The 25,314-nt window shown below is 33.7% G+C and overlaps 1 non-coding gene across 1 annotated transcript; it reads right to left on the bottom strand.

Annotated features, from left to right (window-relative positions):
• Positions 1–10,440: 10,440 nt before the first annotated feature.
• On the bottom strand, positions 10,441–10,546 carry LOC112752621 (small nucleolar RNA R71). The gene has a single exon (XR_003177048.1). It is a non-coding gene; the product is annotated as a small nucleolar RNA R71 (small nucleolar RNA).
• Positions 10,547–25,314: the final 14,768 nt, after the last annotated feature.

Genomic DNA, 25,314 nt, shown 5'->3' on the forward strand with positions numbered 1-25,314 from the left:
ATAAAAACAAATTCTGATCAAATCATGTTGGATAAGTTTTCAAATGGCTGATGCCTGAACACATAAAAATCAGTATTTTTTTAGATTATTCACCAGATATTTGCATGTTCAATTGCATATAATCAGGGGAGGTATTATTCACGTTAACTAACACTAAGTTATAAATGTGTATATAGGATATTGAGTTCCCTGGATGTAGACCATGTCCCTTAGCAATTCTTTTTTATATTGAAGATTTATGGTGAATAAACTTTGAATTAAGGATTTTAACTCACATTTCACTTATTGTGTGTTACCTTTCATGGAAGTCTAAACTGCAGTAGTCGTGGTGCATGTAATTGTAGAGATTATCCATGTGTTAAAAAAGAACAATAATATAAATCATAAAATACACTTATATAAAACCATGGTTATCTATTTGTGGTGGTGAAAATTAATTATTTGAACAATTAACATTTACTTATTTGTGTCTGAGATACTTTGGAATTTTTTTGGCTAATTTGATGGCTCTTTTATTCCTAGCATGTCTTGCTGCCTCTACTAAAAGTAATTAGTTATTGATAGTATTGCTGCCTTAACTGAAAAAATTTATTCATTTATAGCTTATATACAACATTATATCTTTCGAATTTTTCTGAGTCTAAGTATAAGAAACTTACCATTTGATGGAGAGAGTGTTTGTTGACTTCCAGCTAGCAAAGTTGTAGAATCATTGTCTTATAAATAGTTTTGCAAACTTCCATCGAAATATCATTAGTCCATAGCGGATCCAAATGCCACGCCCGCTATGTGATTTTTCTTGTCCTCTGAACTCAAAACTCTATAGTCATCTTCTATACTGATTATATTCCCTGTACAATTCGAAGTATTTTCATAATAATGTGTATAAATATACCCTAAAATGAATAGATTATTTCTGTGTATTAATTACCTGAAGTAACAGGAAAAATTTGTTTGCTCTTTCCCTCAATGATCTCACTTTTATTACCCATTGGAGATACTGCAGAAAATTTTATACATCTTATGGAAAAAAGTAAAAGTTTATGAATAATTTGAGAGGTTATTTCTATTTCCTAGGAGTTTTAGAATATTTATTGGTACAAATATATATGCATCATTTAGCCTCATCCATTGATGTAAGATCTCCGATAGAACTCAGATGCAACACTCTACCAATATTTTTTTCCGATTAGATCATGATAATCTCGTTTATTAAGGCCAGTTTTCTTGTAACTCTACCTTCCTAGCAAGCAATACCTAAGCACTTTCTTTTCTTTGCTAAATTTAATGCTCGTTCTATCCTAGCATGTCTTGTGTGACCTGATGATGCAGATGTGCTATGTAATTAGTTATTCACAATGAACAAATAGTTTCTAATAAAATCTGAATAATATGAACAATCACACTTTGTGTATTACCTTCTGAAATGGGATTGGTTTCCAAAACTTGGCACTCCTCCCTTGTATATATTCTATTATTCATATGAAAATATATAGACTCTGCAACCTTATTTCTTGTTCTGATAGCATTTCTTTTATTGTTATCTATATCTTTGCATGAATCATCCATTAACATCATATGTGAAAATACTTGCATATCTGCAAAAGACATTCATAAGACATAGTAACTCTTCTTACACTGATCTTATTTCACCACCATGGCATTTCACATGTTTGATTATTCTGAATGAAATTCCCTTTGTAAGTGGCATATCCAATGTGAGTAAAACTTTGTCATAATGAGTTAGAAATTTATTTCAATGCTTACCTGAATGTGGAGACTCCCTCTTTTCATAGGGGTGAATTGTTTCAGGTGTTACTAAACTATTAAGTTCTGTGTTTGTCAGGGTTGTCCATTTAGTATTCCAGTATTCATCCACCTTTCGCTTATTGTTTAATAAGCCACAACTCTCTTCAATTGAGAATATTACATATATAGTTAATAAATTGGATTTTCACTATATTTTGTGTAAGAGAAGAACTGAACGCACTTAGATTTTACTCCTAGTTTCATCTCAAAACAAAAACAGATTTGTTTACACCTTCAAGATATGAAAATCCTGGTTAAAGTGACTCTTCCTCTTGGTGATGAATAGTAGTATAAATATAGTTAATAAAATAAATTTTTACTACATAACCCATAGTGAAGAGCTTAATGCACTTCGGTTTTACTCCTAGTTTCAGCTCAAAATCAAAACAGATTTTTTTACACTTTCAAGATGTGAAAACTTTGTTTAAAGTGAAAACTCTACTTCAGAATAACTCATATTATAAACATAGTTAATAAAATTAACTTTGACTACATTCTGCATAAGTGAAAAGCTCCTCAGACTTGGGGTTTTACTCATAGTTTGAACTCAAAGTCAAAAAAGATTCATTTATATTTTTGAAGATGTGATAACTTTGTTTAAGGTGACACTTTCTCTTGAGGATAAATGATAGTATATAATCACTACTTTAATAATTTAAATATACAGTTAAGAAACATACCTTGAGTGTTGCTACTGGAATAAAATTGTAGCTCTGTCAAAGGCATTATGCATCCTGTGTTATCTGCATATTGCCCATGAGGAATATGAACCCCATTCATCTTGTGTACTGGTTTTGTTGGACTATCTATCCTAAACCTGGAAAATTATGATATAAAATTTATCTTCATCTATATAGGTGCACTTTTCATATATTGAGGTTCCATGTTATTTACTTAAGTTGTATTGAGACAATAAGAAAATTTTGTCCCCCGGTGGTTTGTAGTGGAATAAGCTCTTTTGTATGTATGCTTGAAAAATTATCTCAATACAACGTTTGTGTGTGTTGCCTATCAACTGTAGGCAATGTAGACCTAAGGTGATGCATTAGTTTAGACCGCACTTCTATATTTTTGCATTAAGTTAATGTTGTCTTCATCAAATACTTAAGTGGTTTGCTATGATTCATAGTATTAGAGCTGATCAAGTACATTTAATCCTATTATAATCTGAATTTATTTCTTTGAAATAATAAATAATTCCTTTACTGCACTGTTTATACCTGACCCTAAAATGGATATGATACTAATTTTGTATATGATAGAAAATAAGTTTCTTACAACTAAGTATATAGTTAAGTGTTTACAGTTAAGTGTTTAAGTCAATGATGAGTGTCTCATATCAATTAGATCAATGTAAGTTGGAGTCACCTTGAACTGATATTGTTTTCGAAAAACTATATTAGTGAGTTTTAAAGGTTTATTACTCACCATAATTCTGATTGTTTAACTTGAGCTGCATATTAAAACCCACCTCCACTCAAGTTAACTACCCTCCTTTTACTTGCTTTGGAACTTCTTTTTTTGTGTAGTCTGAACTAAGTCAATTTTTCCTTTGCACTATTAGAATATACCAAAGATTATGTCACTGTAATATCTATTCAGAACTCTTAATTTAATATCTTGTTTATATTATCTTTATAATACTAACTCTTATCACGCTAACCCAGACAATCATTTACAATACGGTATATGTACTAATATACACTAAATCTAGAATCATTTAACATTGAATATCATTAACATGTGGATAAATGGGTCTTACAGGCTTGTATATTATTTAGTATCAACGAAACTACTAAAAACACTATGCGAATACTCTTGCAAAACACCTTACTTGTTTTGTTCATCGCCCCAACAACTAATTGGGGTTACTCTATTACAAAAACATATTTTTCTTTTAAGAAAATAAAACATACATTTAAAAACCCAAATTTAGCTAATACACCTAGGAACGTAGTACATAATAAAAGCTTAAACAACAACTAATTAACTAAACACTATAGCTTCATAGTAGTGGGGTGCAAAAAGCATCCTAATTAGATATTAAACCATGAAGAGCCCTTCCGAATGCAATGTAATCATTTTAACATTAACATGATTATGCCAAGTTCGGTGGACTAAATTTTCCCTTCTACCCTCTATGTACCTAAGCCTTGAAAGTATAACATCAGTTGCTTCTGAGTCATTTGAAGAACCATGGCCGTTCCTAGCTTCCAGCACTGATAATATGTCTTTGTCAACAAACAGGGTTGGAGTATATGGAATTTCAAATCCAAAAACCCTGATCATCTTTTCCCAATCGAGATTGGTGTCCCAATCATTTTTTAATTGCCAAACCAAGACCTGTCTTGTGTAACCAACAGTATGATATGATACAAAGCCAACACCATCGTTGAAATGCGTCAATGAGTGGTAATCAGATTTTACCTGGGTGGGTGTTTCGGCCTCGTGAAACATTCTCTGACAAAGATTGAAAGTAACTATTGTTGTTGCCTCTAGAAAATTAGGCCCTCCCCACCCTATCCAGTATAAAATCCCTTTGTTTACAATATACTTAGGACTGAGCTTCTGCACGCTGGACTCAAAGGTCCCGACATGAGTCCAATCTCTTTCAAATGATGTATACAATGACAAAGAAAGAGTTATTTGAGTATAAAACTTCTTATAAGCATGGAGAATTCGATACTCAACTGTGTCATGTAAGAATCCAATTGCATAAAGCGAGACAGCGTGCCCGGAATGCTTGCTAGTTTCGTTAGTTGCATATCGCCTCTTACGGGTGAGACAGTTCCAAATAAGTAGCCTTGAGTTTAAGCCACCCATTGAAATCCTCAAGCAAACATTTCCTTGGTCAAAACCGATTAAAGCATAAAACCCATACTAGTTGATGTCAATGGGAACATTGAATTGTACTTAACGACCGAAGTCCACAAAAGCTCTTATGAACCATATAGAGTTTTCATCACTGAGGGGTAACCAATCCCAATGATAGCATTCCTGTTGCATTCCTTGTTTTATCTAAAGTTTTCCTTCACGAATATTAGTGTGCAAAGTCTGAAATTCCAGCCTTTACTCAAGGTCTTGCACCTACCAGCGGTCTTGGAATTTGCTTTCACAATGATCTTCCATATAAGATCCTCACTAAGATGTGGAAGATTAACACTCATAAGTGAAGAGTTGCTAAGTAGTCGAACACATCTTGTGAAGTTTTTGCAAAAATGTTTCAGTGAAATAGAACGGAGATTCGTATTAGCACTAACTGGTTTGAGTTTCATGTGATTTATACAAATGGTGAGTGATAATGACGGTTGCCAATAAAAATATTTTGTATATATGTATCAACTTTAAATACAAAATTATGCAACTTATTGAGAGTCAATTTATATAAATATATATTTCTATATCATGTGCCATTTGTCTTATTTTATATATAATATTACTTTAATCAAAATATAATTTTATATTATAAAACTATTTTTCAAAGTCTTAAGACCATGGAATATAATAAAAAAATTATAGGCCCTACTAAGAATAATTAGACCAAGATTAATATAATATACATCAGCACTCAGTCTCCTTAAATGACATATGTGACTGTTAGATCTACTGTGTAATGAGTGGTTTAATATATATATATATATAGTAGTAAAATTGGGAAATAAGTGACGTCATATGGGTTGTCGATTTGACAACTTGGATAATAATGCATATCACATCACAGCTTTTTACTTATTTATTATAATCTTTATACAGAGGTTATTAGTCAAAAGTATTTTAAATCCTTGTATATATGTATGAACTTTATATGCAAAATGTGTGACTTATTAAGAATCTATTTATCTTAATATCCATCTTTATCTCATGTACTATTTGTCTTAGTTTTTGTATAATATTATTTGGTTTAAAATATAATTTTATATTATAAAACTCCTTTTTCGGGTCTTACAGCCATGGAATAAATTGAAAAAAATACAGGCCCTACTAAGAATAATTAAACTAAGATTAATATAATATATCTTAGCACTCACCCCTTTAATTCACATGTGTGATTGTTAAATCTGTTGTGTAAAAAGTGGTTTAATTTTAAAAGCATATATATATATATATATATATATATATATATATATATATATAGGTCCTACAAAATTGTCATTTAAATATGTTGTGATAGATCATATAGCCATTTTGACTACTTGTATGATACTGCATATTACTTCATAGATTTTATTTTGTTTACAATCTTTATCCAGAGGTTATTAGTCAAAAGAATTTTAAATCTTTGCACGACTACCAAAATCGTATTGCTAAGATGTCCAATCCTTATCGTAATAAGAAATCTATCTTTATATACATCAATATGTATTAGAGACTATATATCTTTCTATTCATGTGCATTGGAGATTGTATAACTTTACCTAATAGACTATATACCGATCTATCCAATCCTTATCCTAATAAGTATAATCCTGGACACTACATATTCCTTTATATGCATCCATGTGCATTGGATACTATATATATTTCCATCAGTCATGCCAAGACTTAATCGTCAAAAGACTAATCAAAGGAACCATATTTTAAAATTTCTTGCCTCTAGCATGATAACTTTGTAAAGTTCAATATGCATATTAGATATACTATAGAGTGTGATTGCCTGAATAATGATCAGACCTACTTTTACTAAACTTTTTCTAAAATTTTTTAGGCATCTGATCAATGTGGTACACATCTTTTTACTGTCAATCTTGACTACACGTATATCAAGATTGTGAAGTTAGACAATTAGCAATTAAAAGTATATAGACTTCTGAGTATGCATTAAGGTGTTTGACATTTATTTTGATTGGGATATGAGTCAAAGTACTGCATATATCTTAAATGTTGAGACTAATAAAAGGCCACAAATTTGAAATGTGCTTATTGTTATACATATCGTCACATATGTTTGACAATTAACAAATTAGTAGTCATTCACTTTTGGGTATTCATTATTTTGTTTGGCGTATATTTATTTTAAACTACTGAGTCAAATGAAACCACCTATGTTAAATGTTGAGTCTAGAAAAAGTTACAAATTAGACTTGCCGTTCTTGTTTTTCCTAACTAATGCAAACACCTATTAACATGTAGAATTGACAATTAACAATTTTGTTTACAGTGACTTCTAGAAAGGCATTAGCGTTTGTGGAGTATTCTTGTTTTATGCTAGGATTCATAGTAATCCAATATATCTTAATTTACTAAAGTGAAAAGTGGCTTACTTCTCAGAAGTGACATTTTTGCTTGCTATTCAAATGTGTTTGGTTTTCTTGCTTTGTTAATAAGAGCATATATTATACTGAAAGGGGATGCCTATGTCTGATCCTCTCGTCCTATAGTTTCAATCCTGATGTTAGCTCAAACCACTAAATCTCTAAATCTAGCTATTCAGGGATCTTGTTTACAATATATGGGAAGTTACGAGCCTTTTTAATGACACAATAGATCCTTATATTTTAAAGCATTCACCCCATTCATAAAGTCCTCAAACTTTTTGGTATTCTGATATGGTTCAATTCTTTCAAGATATCTTGCTTGTTGGAATGGATAAAAGTTCAGAGTTTATAACTATCCTTTTTCTTTAATAGATTAGAGCTTACACCTATCTCAATGTATTATCTTGCACTCATTTAAAATGTGGTTAAACCTTTTTATAATTAATTTTTTTATATTAACATGTAATCCCTGGACATAAAATCCTAACTTTGATGTTATTTCATGCAAATGAATCTCTAATGCCATGCTTCAAGAGATTCTTTTTAGTAATTCTTAAAACCTATGATGACTTTGAACGACCAATCAAATGCCTGAATTTCAAAATACTAACCCCCTATATTCTTACTTGACAATTTATTTATTTCAAAATTGTTTATTTTTCTTGATTTTTTTAACTTTAATACTTTCTTCATCTAGGATTGACAATTAACAATTTTGTTCACAGTGACTTCAGGAAAGGCATTAGCGTGTGAGGAGTATTCCTCTTTTATGCTATGATTCAAAGTAATCCAATATATCTTAATTTATCAAAGTCAAAAGGGGCTTACTTATCAGAAGTGACATTTTTGCTTGCTATTCAGATGTGTTTATTTTTCTTGCTTTTTTAAAAAGAGCATGTATTATACTGAAAAGGGATGCCTATGTCTGACCCTATCTTCCTATAGTTTCAATCCTGATGTTGGCTGATACGTGAGCATCTTCTCTATCTTTTTCTTGTGAATTTGCACTTGAATTGCTAAGTTTAATGAAAATTTAATATATTTTAGCCACTATGAATGCTACTTTGAGTTTTGTACAATTCTGTTTATTTTCAGGTAGCATTTTGGACAAATTTCACGGAGTTTAAGTCAAGGCTAGAAGATGGAGAGAGGGAAGAATGTATGATGCCTCCTCCACGCTGAACTTGAAGTTATTCAAGTTCAGCGCCAACATCAACACCTCCCAGGGAATACACGCGTGATCTCCATGCTAAACTTGACAATGGTCAAGTTCAGCACTAACATGAAAAGTTCCAAAGAAATTCGCTCTACCTTCTCCACGCTGAACTTGGCTCCTTCCAAGTTCAGCGCCAGCTTGAAGACTCCAAAGGAAGAATCATGTATCACTCCACACTGAACTTAGGTTAATTCAAGTTCAGCATGGACTCAAGAAAAACACAAAGGAAACACACTGCCTCATCCACGCTGAACTTGCGAATTTTCAAGTTCAGCGTGGACCTTAATGAATCAAGTGGTCCCCAATTCGTTCAAAGGCTGCACGGATCAATCTAAAATAATTTTGATTTACACTTTTATTTTATTTATAATTAGAAAAAGATATTATTTAGTTTAGGAATTATATTTTACATTAATTAGGATTAGATATAAAAGGGAAAAGAATAAGCCCTTCGGACTTCTTCTCTTCTCTTCTACCTTATTCTGCACTTTACATTTTTTCAGAATCCTAATTTTCTCTCTAAACCATGAGCAGCTAAATCTCCAATGTTCTATTGTATGGATTGATACTATTATTTTTCTATTTTAGTTCATGTACTGATTTCTAATTCAAGAATTGTTTTCGTTCTTTATCTTATGAATTTGGGTGGAACGGAAGTATGACCCTTGTTCTAATTGAGTTCTTGTATAACTTGGAAAAGCTTTTTACTTGAACAACTTGAAAACATATTCTCCTAAATTTCTAATTATCTGGACTTAACGGGATACGTGACATATAATCCTCTTATATTTGGGTAATTGGGGTTTTTGTGGCATATAAACTAGAATTGAACTTCACCCTCTAATTGGAGTTAAGTGACCAAGGAATTGGCGGTTGATGAAGGTTAGAGGAGACTAAAAAGGTCTAAAGAATTAGGGTTTAGTCACATATAGTTTGCCATGAATTGAATCTTGCATGATTAAAATAGTTAGTAAAAAAGTCAATCCGGAAAATAGATAACTCTGAAGCCTTAACTGTTTTCTCCATATATTCTCATCAATTTACTGCTTGCTGTCTTAATCTCTGAATTACTGTTTAATACTTTTGAACACCAAAACACTCTTTTCTGTTTGTATAACTAAGTAAATCACTTAACCATTGTTGCTTAGTCCATCAATCCTCGTGGGATCGACCCCCACTCACCTGAGGTATTAATTGGTATGACCCGGTGCACTTGCCGATTAGTTTGTGGGTTATAAATTCCGCACCAAGTTTTTGGTGCCGTTGCCATGGATTGATTGTAATTGACAACTATTAGTTGTTTGATTGCTTATATTAGGCGTTTTAGCTTTAAATTTATTTAATTTTTGCATCTTAACTTTCGAATTCCTCTAGCTTTATTTTTCCTTTATTTCTGAAATTAAGTTTAGTGTTACCTAGTTAATTTTATTTTAGTTTTTCTGTTTAATTTGTCCTTAAAATTTCAAAATTTTTAGCTTGCTTTTTAATCATTATTTTCAAAAAATTTTAGCATTAAGTAGTAAGTATTTTTATTTTATTATTTTACACAGGTTACCTCACTAGGAACTCTCTGCACTCTGACGTAGAGAGTCCCATCTTTTCTTGTCTTCTGTCTGTTTATGAGCAGGAACAGGGATAAAGAACTTCTGTTAGACTTTGATTCTGAACTTGAAATGACTTTCAGGTGGCATTTGCAACAAGCAAGACTTCACAAGGCTGCAAAGTCCACCATGGATCATCATAATGCTGCTAATGCCAATATGGCAAATCCGAATGGGAATGAGAAACCTAGAAGAGTGCTTGGCTCTTACACTACTCCTAATGCAGATCTTTATGGCAACAGTATTGTGGTGCCTCTTATAGCTGTAAACAATTTTGAACTTAAGCCTCAGCTTGTCACTCTTGTGCAACAAAATTGCCAGTATCATAGACTCCCTCAGGAAGATCCAAATCAATTTATTTCTGATTTCCTGCAGATTTATAACATTGTGAAGAACAATGGAGTGAATCCTGAGGTATACAGACTCATGCTCTTCCCATTTGCTGTGAAAGATAGAGCAAAGCTGTGGTTAGATTCTCAACTCAAGGAAAGTCTGGATACCTGGGATAAGGTTGTCACTGGATTTCTGACTAAATTTTTCCCTCCTCAAAAGCTGACTAAGCTAAGGGTGGAGCTTCAGACTTTCAGACAGAAAGATGGTGAGGCCCTTTATGAAGCTTGGGAGAGATTCAAGCTACTGACTAGGCAATGCCCTCCGAACATGTTCTCTAGATGGACTTAGCTGGATATCTTTTATGAGGGCTTATGTGAAATGTCCAAGATGCGCCTAGATAATTCTGCAGGTGGTTCTTTGCACATGAAGAAGACACCAGAGGAGACCACTAAGCTTATTGAGTTAGTTTCTAACAACCAATACTTATATTCCTCCAATAGGAATCCTATGAACTCTGAGACCCCTCAAAAGAGAGGCGTTTTGGAAGTGGAAGCTGTTGATGCTCTTCTTGCTCAGAACAAGCTTTTGTCTCAGCAAGTAAATCTAATTACTCAACGGTTGAGTGGAATACAAGTTTCAGCTGTCAACACCCAGAATACACCTCAAGAGGTCCCTTATGACATGACAGGTAATTTTATGCAAAATAAGAATTATGATTATGCTCCATCTTCTTCTGAACAGGTCAACTACATGGGGAGTGCTCCTAGAAACCCCAATAATGATCCATATGCGAAGACTTATAATCAGGGGTGGAAAAATCACCCAAATTTAGGGTGGAGAGAGCAACCTCAGAGGCCACAAAATTTTAATAATAATTCTCAAGGCGGTTTCCATCAAAACAATTTTAATAACCACCAGTTTTAGTCATCTCAGCAAGTAACTCCTCAGTCTAAAAAGAACAATGATTTGGAAGCACTAATGGCAAGCTTTATACATGAAACCAGAACATCAATCAAGAACTTGGAGATCAGATGGGTCAATTAGCCACAAAAGTTAATGAAATTGATCAGAGGACCACTAATAGCCTTCCTAGTAACACAATTCCAAATCCAAGAGAGGAATGTAAGGCTATCACCTTGATAAGTGGACAAATGGCAAGTACTGAAGCACAAATTAATGAGGAGCCAATTGAAAAAGAAGCTCCAGAGGAGAAGAAGGAAGAAGTAGAGCACGTCCCTCCAAAGCATGCAGATAATCCATTCCCAGTCTCTCTTGACACTCATCCTACATTGCCTAAGGCGCCTGAAGCCTAAAATGCCATATCCTCAAAGACTTCAAAAGGAGACCAAGGACAAGCAGTTTTCAAAGTTCTTGGAAGTCTTCAGGAAGTTGCAAATCAATATTCCTTTTGCTGAGGTTTTGGAGCAAATGCCTCTCTATGTCAAATTCATGAAGGAGCTGTTGTCAAAGAAGAAGCCTTTGAAGGGAGATGAGACAGTGGTCCTAACTAAGGAATGTAGTGCCATAATTCAGAATAACTTGCCAAGGAAGATGCCAGATCCAGGAAGCTTTCAAATTCCATGTACCATTGGGAGCACCACCTTTGAGAAAGCCCTATGTGATTTGGGGGCAAGCATAAATTTAATGCCCTTGTTTGTGATGAAGAAGTTGCAAATCCGAGAGGCACAACCCACAAGGATAGCATTACAGATGACAGACAAATCTATAAAGCCTGCATATGGATTAGTGAAGAATATTTTGGTCAAAGTGCGTAAGTTCTTCCTCCCAGCAGATTTTGTGATTCTTGACACGGGAGAGGATGAGAATGCCTCTATAATTCTAGGAAGACCATTTCTAGCCACTGGAAGAGCTCTAATTGATTTAGAAGTGGGTGAAATACTGCTTAGAGTGCATAATGAGCAACTAGTATTTCATGTCTTCAAGGATATGCATTCAGCAGGTAAAGAAGATAGGTGCATGTAGACTGAGCTTATTGATCCAAACCTTCAAGAACTCCCTGATGATGCACAACAGAATCTGCAGCTCAAACCTCCTTTGGTGACAATCAATAAAATTTCTCCTGACATCAAACCTAAGTTTGGTCTTGGGAAGGCATCATCCACCAAGGAGGAGGTTCCCAAAAAGAAGAAAGTACCCAAGAGATGGAGAAACAAAAAGATTTCCACTGAAAACTTCTCCCCAGTAATGAAAGTGGTATTCACTATATGCCCAATCCTGCCTCATACAGTGAACAGGATCCTATCTCTTGAGCATATAGAGTTGATGAATGGGAGCACAGGAAAGAAGTTCACAGTGAGGGGTGAAGAGCTGAGCTCCTATGATCCTCCTCCTTAGAGGAGCTGACCGTCAACCTAGTGACGGTAAAGAAGCGCTTGTCGGGAGGCAACCTGATAGTTTCATATCCTTAGTCTATTTTCCGTTGTGTTAGTTTTATTATTTATTTGATTTTTATTGAGTTTTTACTATTTTTTCTTTGTTTTACGTGTGCTTTAATCATGCAGATATTTTTAGAACAGGAACCAGACACTTAGAAAATTTTTGCCCACCCTAGAGACGGTTGACTCGGTCAAGTTGATGCCGAACTTGGGATTTCCAAATTCGGCGCCGTGCATGCATATAAAAAGAAATTTTGATTCTAGAAGGTCCATGCTAAACTTGGAATTTCCCAAATTTAGCGTGAAAAGCGGCGTAATAACATGCAAAGTGAGAAGCATATGGCGCCGAACTTGATCCTTTGCAAGTTCAGCGTAGAAGTGTACGTACAAATTGGGTGCGAGGCTCTGAAAGGCCCACGCTGAACTTGAAAAATTCCAAATTCAGCGTGGAGAACGACATAAAAAAAAGGAGAACACATACGCCAAGCAGTGGCGCCGAACTTGGTCCCTTCAAGTTCAGCGTGCCTTTACCCCCTCCCCCTCTCCCCCGACCAAATCTCACCCACCTTTCCTGATCCTTCCCCCCATCCGTGACCTCCCCACCCTTACATATATGTAACCCCCCTCATCCCCTACCATATATATATATATAATACGAACCCTCCCCCCTTATATTTATACATAATACGTTCCCCTCCCCTCTTATATCCTCTTTTATATATATATATATAAAATTTTATTCTCTCTTGTCTTTTTATCATTTTATTCTTCTTTTGCAATAATATTTATTTTTACTCCCCCGTACATCTTTTCATGTCTCTTCCTGCTTTCAGTTTTTCTTTGCTTGAGGACAAGCAAACTTTTAAGTTTGGTGTTGTCACTTTGCTTATGGCTTTTCTGTTTATTTTTATGGCACCAAAGGGAGGCGAATCATCTTCACGGAGGAGCACAACTTTAAGAATGAGACGGCCACTAGGATGATTGAGGTGGCTCAGTTCCTCTTCATTTTCCTTATTATTTTGCTATTTTTTATGATTAGGTTCCTTTTTTCTGCTTGTTTTGTTATTGCATGATCAGTTGTTATTAAAATTCCTAGATTTTAGTTTAATTTACTGCTTATTTTGTTATTTGATTTTTATTCTGAAAGAATGTCTCTTGTATTGCTCACTGAACTTGAAATCAAAAGAAAAGAAGGAAGAAAAAGATGTAATGCATGAGAAATTGAGTTTATATTTAAGATTAGTCTGGTTTACTTAAATGTGGTAGTATTGTTGTGATTTTGAATGCATGACATGAACAGTGCATAGTTGAATTTGAATAAAGGGATTTTAATGTATGAGGAATAGGAATTTAGAGAACTATTATAAATTCTCTGAAATAAACAAAAATTTAATCCTTAAAGCAAAAGAAACAGCAAAAAGAAGAATAAGAGCAAGGTCCAAGGCTCTGAGCATCAATGACTAGGGAGGTCAGACATGATTAAAAGCTCAAAGAGCTGTTTCCCTAGTTATATGCTTGTGGTATTCTTGTGTCAAGTAATCATTGAGACAGAATATTTAGAGTCATGACCAAATACATTTAGCAGAGTATGCCAAAGGCTTTGAGCACCACTGTTTGGGAGAAGCTGAAAGAATAATCAGGACTTAAAGAGAGTTCCCCAGTTAAGTGCTTATGGTGTTCTTGTGTCAACAAACCATTGAAATGGAACATTTAAAGTCACGGCTAGACTCAGGGTATAAAGCACCAACTCATTGAGAAGTAAAGGATATATGTTGTGTTCAAGGATTAAAATAGAGTATGAAGATCAGAGAATTCATAATATAATCTAAATTCTAATCCCGAATGACAGTGACATTCCTCTTACTCAAAGGAGAGTGAGATGCCAAAACTGTTCAGAATTATAATAAATAAACCCCACTTTAAGAATAGACATGAGCATAACTGAACTCTCACTTCTCATGAAAATTCACATCTTAATCATGTACTAATTTTGGTTGCTTGAGGACAAGCAACAATTCAAGTTTGGTGTTGTGATGCGTGAGCATCTTCTCTATCTTTTCTTTGTAAATTTGCACTTGAATTTCTAAGTTTAATCAAAATTTAATATATTTTAGCCACTATGAATGCTACTTTGAGTTGTGTGCAATTCTGTTTATTTCAGGTAGCATTTTGGACGGATTTTACGGAATTTAAGTCAAGGCTAGAGGATGGAGAGAGTGAAGAATGTATGCTGCCTCCTCCACGCTGAACTTGAAGTTATTCAAGTTCAGCGGCAACAACAACACCTCCCAGGGAATAAACGTATGATCTCCACGCTGAACTTGACAATAGTTAAGTTCAACGCCAACATGCAAAGTTCCAAAGGAATTCACTCTACCTTCTCCACGCTGAACTTGGCTCCTTCCAAGTTCAGCGCCAGCTTGAAGACTCCAAAGGAAGAATCACGTATCACCCCACGCTGAACTTAGGTTAATCCAAGTTCAGCATGGACTCAAGAAAAGCACAAAGGAAACACACTCCCTCATCCACGCTGAACTTGAGAATTTCCAAGTTCAGCGTGGACCTTAATGAATCAAGTGGTCCCCAATTCATCCAAAGGCTGCACGGATCAATCTAAAATAATTTTGATTTAGACTTTTATTTTATTTATAATTAGGAAAAGATATTATTTAGTTTAGGAATTATATTTTATATTAATTAGGATTAGATATAAAAGAAAAAAGAATTAGCCCTTCGAGCTTCTTCTCTTCTCTTCTACCTCATTCCGCACTTTACAATTTTGCAGAATCCTAATTTTCTCTCTGAATCATGAGCAGCTAAACCTCCACTGTTATGGTTAGGAGCTCTGTCTATTGTATGGATTGATACTATTATTTTTATATTTTAATTCATGTACTAATTTCTAATTCAAGAATTGTTTTCGTTCTTTATCTTATGAATTTGGGTGGAATGGAAGTATGACCCTTGTTCTAATTGAGTTCTTGTATAACTTGAAAAAGCTCTTTACTTGAATAACAGCTTGAAAATATATTTTCCTAAATTTCTAATTATCTAGACTTAACAAGATACGTGACATATAATCCTCTTATATTTGGGTAATTAGGGTTTTTGTGGCATATAAACTAGAATTGAACTTCACCCTCTAATTGGAGTTAAGTGACCAAGGAATTGGCGGTTGATGAAGGTTAGAGGAGACTAAAAAGGTCTAAGGAATTAGAGTTTAGTCACATATAGTTTGCCATGAATTGAATCTTGCATGATTAAAATAGTTAGTAAGCAAAGTCAATCCGGAAAATAGATAACTCTAAAGCCTTAACTGTTTTCTCGATATATTCTCATCAATTTACTGCTTGCTGTCTTAATCTCTGAATTACTATTTAATGCTTTTGAACACCAAAACACTCTTTTCTATTTATCTAACTAAGTAAATCACTTAACTATTTTTGCTAAGTCTATCAATCCTCGTGAGATCGACCCTCACTCACCTGAGGTATTACTTGGTACAACCCGGTGCACTTGCCGGTTAGTTTGTGGGTTATAAATTCTGCACCATTGGCTCAATCCACTAAATCTCTACACCCAGCTATTCAGGGATCTTGTTTACAATATATGGACAATTATGAGCCTTTTTAATGACATAATGAATTCTTATATTTCAAAGCATTCACCCCCATTCATAAAGTCCTCAAACTTTTTATTCTGATATGGTTCAAATTATTTCAAGATATCTTGCTTATTGGAATGGATAAAAGTTCAGAGTTCATAATTGTCCTTTTTCTTTAATAGATTAGAGTTTACACCTATCTCAATGTATTATCTTGCACTCATTTAAAAATTGGTTAAACCTTTTTATGGGGATAAGTACTTTTTTCGTCCCCAAGGTCTGGGGTCGAAATCAAAATCGTCCCCGACCTTTTTTTTTATTAAAATCATCCTCAACGTTCAAAAACGCTTTAAAATCATCCTTTCTCAAATTTTTGGACCAAAATACCCTCATCATCATCATTCTCCTCTTCACCTTCCTCACCACCACCACCACCACCAACACAAATACAAACACCACCACCAACACCAACACCAATACCAACACCACCAAACAGCAACAACACCCTTACCCCACTCCCTCACCGTAACCCCCCACCCTCACCCCCTCACCCCCTCCCTCACCGTAACCCTCCCCACCCCTCACCCCCTCACCCCCCCATCGTAACCCCCAACCCCCTCACCCCACTCCCTCACCGTAACCCCCAACCCCCTTTCTCATGCCCCTCTCTTCATGGTCATCATCATCATCATCAACAGATTTCATCAACAACAATAAATTTCATCAAAAATCCAGAAATTCAAATTTTAGCAACAACAAATTTCATCAACAACAACAAATTTCATTAAAAATCCAGTTCACAGAAGAAGAAGAAGAAAAAGAAGAAGAAGAAGCAGAAGGCAGAAAGCAAAAGCAGAAAAGCAGAAGCGGCGGACTGGACGCAGGGCAGCGGCAGACTAGACGCGGGACGGCGGCGGGATGGACGCAGGGGCGGCGGGGGTGAGGGGGTGATGGAGTGATGGAGTGAGGGTTTGGGGGTGGGTGTAGGAGGAAGGGAAATTGGGGGGGGGAGGAGAGGAGAGAGACAAAGAAATGCTGATGGGTGTGGGTGGGTGGGGTTTTATTTTTTAATATTATTTTTAATTTTTATTAATAGTTAAGGATAATTTGGTCCAAAAAAACAGAAAAGGACGATTTTATAACGTTTTATAACGTTGAGGATGATTTTAATAAAAAAAAAAGGTCGGGGACGATTTTGATTTTGACCCCAGACCATAGGGACGAAAAAAGTACTTATCCCCTTTTTATATATAATTTATTTTTATTATATTAACATGCAATTCCTAGACATAAAATCCTAACTTTGACGTTATTTCATGCAAATTAATCTCTAATGCCATGCTTCAAGAGATTATTTTTAATAATTCTTAAAACCTATGATGAATTTGAATGACCAATCCGGTTCCTAAATTTCAAAACACTAACCCCCTATATTCTTACCTGATAATTTACTTATTTTGAAATTATTTATTTTCCTTGATTTTTTAAACTTTCTGCATCTTTCACTTCTACCAAGTCCTACTTCTCTATTAATCTTGTTTGATATTGAAAATATACTCTTATTTAGTCCTATTATTCTATGATTATTTGTTAGTAGAATATACTGTGTGTGGTTATAGATATCTTACTAACTTTGTTTTCTTTATTTAAGTTTTGATAAAACTAACATTCTTTTATTTATATAACTTTTGATACAATCCTCATGCTAATACATTCTGTTATGAGTCAATATATTTCAAGATATCTTGTTGAAAAGTATAAAAATTCAGAGTTTAGAATTTTCTAGTCAGTTATAGAGATTGGTGTCGATATCTATCACCATGTATTATTCTACACACAAAATTTAAGAAATGGTTAATTTCCTAAAAAGGTTTATATTTTTTCGTTGACTAAATCATGTAAAGGAACTAATTATATTTCCTTTGAATAAGCTTTGATTAAGTCTTCATAAGTAACACCTAATTTTTTTTATTTGCAGGGAACTCCATTGATTCACCATACCAATCCAACAATCAAGTATGCTCCGTCTAGTACACCTTAAAGTAATTTCACAATATACTTTATAGCTGATTCCATACTCCTGCAATATATTGCAGATGAAAAATACATATAAAAGCTTAGATAGGAAAATAAATGTCAAGCAAAGATACACTGATCATATGAAAATAACATAAAATTTATTCTCAAATCCATTAGCCAACTAATTCCACACCCAAAACATTCACCGTAATACAAAATAAATGTCAAACCCATCTCTGATTTGAGGGCTAAACTGATACATTGCTCCCAATGCAAATAACAAAATACTGCCCATTTCAATATATAGAGACCCCTAACTTTAACATCTTGAAACCATAACTAATTTTTACTCCTAATGTGAAAACAAATAAACATCCTGATATCCAACCATGTTATGAATCATGTATTATGATCAATTGTTACTCCCACTAATTTGTATCTTCTGTCTTTTTTCACCTTTTCAATTGAATTTGTTGGTTGAAAATTTCACTATGTCTTCATTGTCAACATTTATAGTCAAAGTATGTTTTACCCCATGAGAGCTCTTTTAGCTGAGATTTCCTCTTTGAGGCTGGTGACACACTCTTCCAAACCATCCTGAGAAAATAAATTTAGCTTGAAACTTTAATATAGAAAACCGAAATTTAAAAAAAAATGTTTCCTAAAATTAATTCTTTAAAATTACCAAAGTAAGAATAGAATCAGTGTCATTATACATATTGGCCACAACTGCTGACACATCAAATGAGTCACTGCACACATTCTCCTACAAATAGACACCCGAAAATGCTACTTAAAAGTTATGTGATAGTTCATATTTGAATGAATATTTTCATAGTCAAATAGAAATTACTAAAATATATACAGTTACAGCAGCAAAGTTAGAGTTTTGAATTTTCTTTGGGTGATTCATCTTTACAATCTCCTCATAATCACAAATTTTCATGACTGTATAAATATGATTATATTGTCTAATGTTTGAAGATTTAACATTAACCTTGAAAAATAACTTTCTATCTATCATTATTTCCAAAGTTGGGGGTATCCATCTCTACCCAAAACCTGATGAGTTAATTGATATAAGTCCCTATATTTTTTGTGATATGAATAAGAGATAATGGAGATTAAAATAATTCTGCAAAAATTAACATACAACATCATCCTTGATCTGATTAGCCTGCCTCCCACAGAGGTGGATCGTCTCCCTATCCCACATTAGCAATGCTATGCTCCCAGTTTCATTACATGCCATTACCTTAACTTTGTACCTATTTCAAATCTGAAAATGAAATTTAAAAAAAAAATCAACTAAATAAAAAAACATGCTTTTTTTTATTTAACCTAGAGAACACACCTAACTGATGCAGCTCCATGAGTATGTCCGTATTTTTCACACTCATATTTGTTTTCAATAGGAGTTTCTACTTTCTTCGGGTATTTTCAACACGATTTGTAAAATCAATCATCCTTGCCAGAGTTTATTGAAATTATTGTACCAACAATCCATACAGGCCCTTCCTGTCCACAATAACATTCAAAAATTAATATCTGATGATAAAAATCTCAAAAATAGCTTCTTGTACAAATTTAACAATGGCATCTCCCTTCCTTAGTTCCTCAGCACCAGAACGCAGACCATGGGATGACACTTGACTAATTCTAGCTGAGTTCGCAGGTTTCCCAGAATGCCTCCTAAAAAATTATTCAATAAATAATTCACAGGCCAGTAAATAAAATATTCACTTCTAATAACATAATGACTCAATGTGGGTGTTAGTCTAACCTGTCACGGAAAACTCTAACCTCTTCTAGATCAGCATTAAGAGAAGAGACATTATTATGAGTCACATATTTTTTATGGATTTATGCTTCTAACATTAACTGAGTGCAAGGATTAAAGACATACCATTCCACCTGCTTGGTTTAAAGCACTGCGCTATAACTATTAAAGGCTCGACCCTTTCTTCTTTAAGATAGGGTAGAATTTGGTCTACCATGTCTCCAAACAACATACAACCAATATTTTTATTTCTTCAAAATAAACACAGAAGAATATTCATTTAGTTAAAAACTAATTGCATATCTAATTAAAATAGATAAAAATGTTATCGGAACTCTTACTCAATGTCCTCTATCAAAACATCCAAACGTTTTGTCTCCTTGCCTTTGCTAGTAATGAATTCTCTTGGATCCTCTTTTCCAACAACTTCACCTATAACATCTAAACCACAAAGACATGTCCAAACAAAATTAAATTACTCACGAGAATGTAGGTTATTCCTATGTTTATATAGAAATTTTTGAGTTTATGCATTACCTATAAGTAATGAATCGTCGAGCTTCTCAGCTGCCAGCAGCTCAGGGATTGGCTTAAAGGAAAATGCCTCTAGAGGGAAACTTGGATGAGATACCGAAATAACAGTGGTTCTATGTGAAAAGTTTATAGTCAATCTATTTGTAGTTGTCCTGATTTTTTCTTTCTTATCCACTACAATGAAGTTAGACATGACGTACATGTTAAACTCCAATATGTTGCCTCTTCACTTCTTCACTAGTGGCTTTGGGATTGAAGATTGGATTCTACCACCCTAAAAATTAAAAAAATTACATGTCAGTTACAAACACACACACAAAAAAAAGCAAGAAAATCAAGATCCAAAAAAGGTTTCACAAACTTGCCTTCATATCTTGAAGAAGCATCTCCATACCATTGATTTCGTTTTCGTTGAACTTGTTCGGAACTTTCCATAAGTATACAACATAAACTTTGAAGGTCCATTGGAGTTTTCTTGAATTAACATCCATTAACATATCACATATTTCTGCCATGTTTTTGCAGATATGGACCAAAAGTCACTCACTTTTTTTGGGATATATACTATCAAAAAGCTTTAGTGAAGAAAATTGTTCATGGACATGAACTAAACTCCCCTTTTATAGGCCTCTTTAAAATTTGAAGATCAAAGGGACATTTTTTTGCGCGCAAATTCATCCTAATTTTTTTTTCATATAGCTTTACTTTTCAGCTTACACGTGACATGCAATGGAAGATAACACTTGTCGAATATTGACCACTACTCCACTTGTCAAGCAAAGAACCATTTACTACATTTTTATTATATATTAATAGATAGTATAAGTGTACAACTTCAATTAAAGATATATAAAAGCAGTTTTATCAACACAAATAAGAATTCAATTATGTTAGTTCTTCTGTTTATTTGTTTTATTTTAGGTACGTACATGTACATTTCAATAATTATATGAGTTAACAACACCGATGAGCAACCAGCCTTAGCTTCTTTATTTTATCATATACTAATGTTCAATGCAATATGCTGTTTCCGTTTGAAGTGCAATTTGAAACAGATCTTTTCCTTTTTAATCAAGTGGAATGGCTATTATTATATTTTTTATTTCTTCGTAACAATAATGATGACTTTTTCCTTAAAAGCGTGAAGCTTATAGTATAGAGTATAGACTATAGAGGCGGCTTATCTTCATATTGAATCAATACAAGAACAAATTTAAAGATATTTATCACATATAATTTTGAAATTGTTTAATCATTAGCAACTATTTATTTATCAAGTGGCCAAAAAAAAAAAAAAAACTATGTATTTATCATATCATTAGCAACGTTTGTCTGTACTTAATTAAACTACAACTATGAAACAAAGTTTTTTTTTAAGTGGAATGATTCTTAATATTGTTATCTTTTTAATGCTTCACAATGAATTTCTTTTTATGAAAAAAAAATTAAAACCTAAAGTGTATAATTAAATAAGATTATCTTAATTTATTAGCAATTACTTTTTATTTTACAACCTATATATTGAATGTTGCTCGAGGTTGAATATCTTAATATTCAGTCAAGATAATATTTTTTAGTCGTACACTACAAGAAATTATCGGAATAACGATCGATTTAGTGACCAATTTGGGTGGTCGTTAAAATTTTGGTCGCTAATCAGAAAATAGCGACCGAAGTCGTTAGCGACCGATTTCTGAACAAAGTCACCCAACCCTCACCAAAGAGTATCGGTCACTAAATTGATCGGTAATTAGGGACCAAAATTTTCGTCGCTAAATCGGTCTCTGAGTAAATCGGTCACTAAATGGCGACCAACTTTTTGGTCGCTAAATTGGTCGCGAATTTGCGACCATTACTTCGGTCACTAAATCGGTCGCTAAGTGGGGACCTGTATTTTAGTAACCAATATTTCGGTCGCTAATTAGCAACTAAGCATTTTACTAACCAAATTTCCATAGCTGATCCTAATTTTTTAATTATCAATTTTTTACTAAATTTTTACATCTAGGCCATCAAATATTGAAAAACCATCAACACAAAACCTACACCTTAACACATAAAGCCAACCCATAACAAATATATCTCAAATAACATAACATACTTAAATAATCACCAAAATAACTCATCAATTCAATATCATAGACAATAACAATAATAAGTAAACAACACTTTCATATTACTAATTACATCATTTAAAGTCAATTAACTAACTAGCATCACAACTACTAATGACTCTTCAGACATACGTTCACCATCTTCATCCTCTCCTATATTTGTTTCTCCATCCTCTAGTTGAGGAATCAGAATTTGAAAATTAAGCTTTTTCATCATTTGTTGAAGCAAACAGTTATTGAGTTCAAGTCTTTTTTCTGTCTTTTCCAACCTAGTTTTCAAGTCATCGTTCTCTTGCATTTTCTTCATTATTTCTTTAGGTTCTGACCTTCACAACCAATCAGATGACTGAGAACTGGAACCACGATAACTAGGTCTTTTGTCAATTGCAGTGAATTCTATTCCAAGTCCATAATTCTTCCCTTTTTAACTCCGGCTATTTCACACCACACATCCATCTTATTTAGTGCATTACTTCCTTCTTTAGACGCTTTTTGCATAGCCTGTTCTAAAGTATTCTTAAATTCATCCTGTCAATACCAAAATTAGATCAATTATCAATCATCACATATTCACATGCCTCAGCCACAAGTTGGTTTACTTTTTAATGATGTTTATTTGAAGCAATCAAGCAACTGTTAGAGTCAATTTGGATAAACACCAAATTGGGCTATCATCCACCCTTCCATGCCAAACCCAAAGAGAACTATTAACTCAAATCTGAATAAAGCAAGTGAGACAAGTTTCTTTCATATCTATAACTTCAAGTAGAAATCACAATTCAGAAAGCTGAACTAACAAACTGAATAAACTAATTAGTAGAATCAATAAAAGCAAGTTATAGAATCAAACGAGACAGCCTTAGCATTAATTTTTAACCCTTATACCAACATCTAACATCACCTTATAAATAAACAAATCTAAGATGTAAATCTTGGTGACTCCTATGATTCTATCAGAATGCCACTTTCAGAATTAACTTAACTTAAAAACACAGAACAGATCCAAAGAAAAAAGCAATCTAAGTTTCTGAAGAAAGATCCTGATCTGTATTTAATATCTTCGAATATACTCTCTCAACTATATTATTAGTGTAAGAAATTAAGAGTGACAATTATCAATTACATGCATCTCATGAGAGAAATTTCATAACACTTCTGAAACAAACTAGGAGATTCCTCATGGCAAATTAAACAGTACTGAAAAAGGACTCAATTACTCAAAAGTAGATCACTCAAATCTAGAGTTCCGATAACCCCAAGCACATAGCCATATAAACAGAACATGCCTATCAGGTGGAACACTAGCCCTAATGTAATATTGTTTAATACATACAGAGGAAGTGATATATATTTTGATTAAGATAGACTCACCTCAACATATTTTGATTTCTTATCCACCCATGTCTCATCCTTGTGTGTTGTGAGTCTTTGCAAACAATTCTAACTGTGTTGGAGTCCTCTTTAATGATTTTTTCTACCAAAAATATAAATTAAAAAAATCTATGAGTATCAACTACCAATTGAAGTGTATAAAATTATAACATAAATAACTAAATTTTTCTATAACATCACCATATTAGCTTTGTGTTGGGTAACGGAAATTGAGCCAGTAGTATGAAGAGCTGTTCCAAACCCGCTACAATCATATGCTCGATTTAACTTACCTTGTGCACTCTTTTGTAGAAACCCAACACCAGTATTTCAATAAGCGCACAGAGCATCCCACACAACTTCTCTTATCCATTGAGGTTTGACACGACTTGCACGAGCTTTTCCCAACAAATTTTTTAGTAAATCAGCACCTCGCTTCCCAAAGTTTTTTTGAGCCCAATGAAGATCTGGAAGAACAAATTGATATTTGCTCTGAATAATCAATGCAAATAAGAATAGTTGTAAGTTGATATATATTATATTTTTCAAACTAAGGACGAATTCTTAATCTACCAAAGATTAAATGTTTCTCTAAAATCTATGATAAACCACTATTTTATGGTTTATATTGTGTTTAATTGAGTGGTTTCATCAAGTCTTTCCACACTTATTCATACGAATTGCATGGTTTTATAATTCCTTCCTAGTTTTGTTCTATGATTGAAAAACTTGCTTCCTAAGCCTTTAATTTGTATATTTTAATTTTCCTTTTTATAATTCGATGTCGTGATATGTGTGTTCAGTGTTCTCAGGCTTTATAGGGCAAGAATGGTTTAGAGGATGGAGAGGAAGCTTGCAGAAATGGAAGGAGCACAAGAAATAAAGGAGACAACCAGCGAGCATTGACGCGCACGCATGGCTCACGCATGCGCGTGATCTAGAGATTTTCACAGTGACGCGTGCGCATGCTTGACGCGTATGCGTGACATGCGTGATCTGCAGAAATCACAGAAAATGCTGGGGGCAATTTTGGGCCAAGTTTGGACCCAGTTTCCGGCCTATAAACACATACTAGAGCCAGGGAACGAGCTGAGACTCGGAACAGATTCTCATTAGCGTAGTTTTAGTTTTAGTTTTGAATCTTAGAGAGAAATTACTCTTCCTCTAGGTTTTCCTTTACATTCGCATATTTTTTAGTTTTATGCTTTTGCTTTGGATATTGAGAAGGTCATTACCTCCGTTGAATTTATTATTCTAGTTTGTTTTCTTATTCCCTTACTCT

This window comes from Arachis hypogaea, chromosome 15 (assembly GCF_003086295.3).
Source record: "Arachis hypogaea cultivar Tifrunner chromosome 15, arahy.Tifrunner.gnm2.J5K5, whole genome shotgun sequence".
NCBI classification, from domain to species: Eukaryota; Viridiplantae; Streptophyta; class Magnoliopsida; order Fabales; family Fabaceae; genus Arachis; species Arachis hypogaea.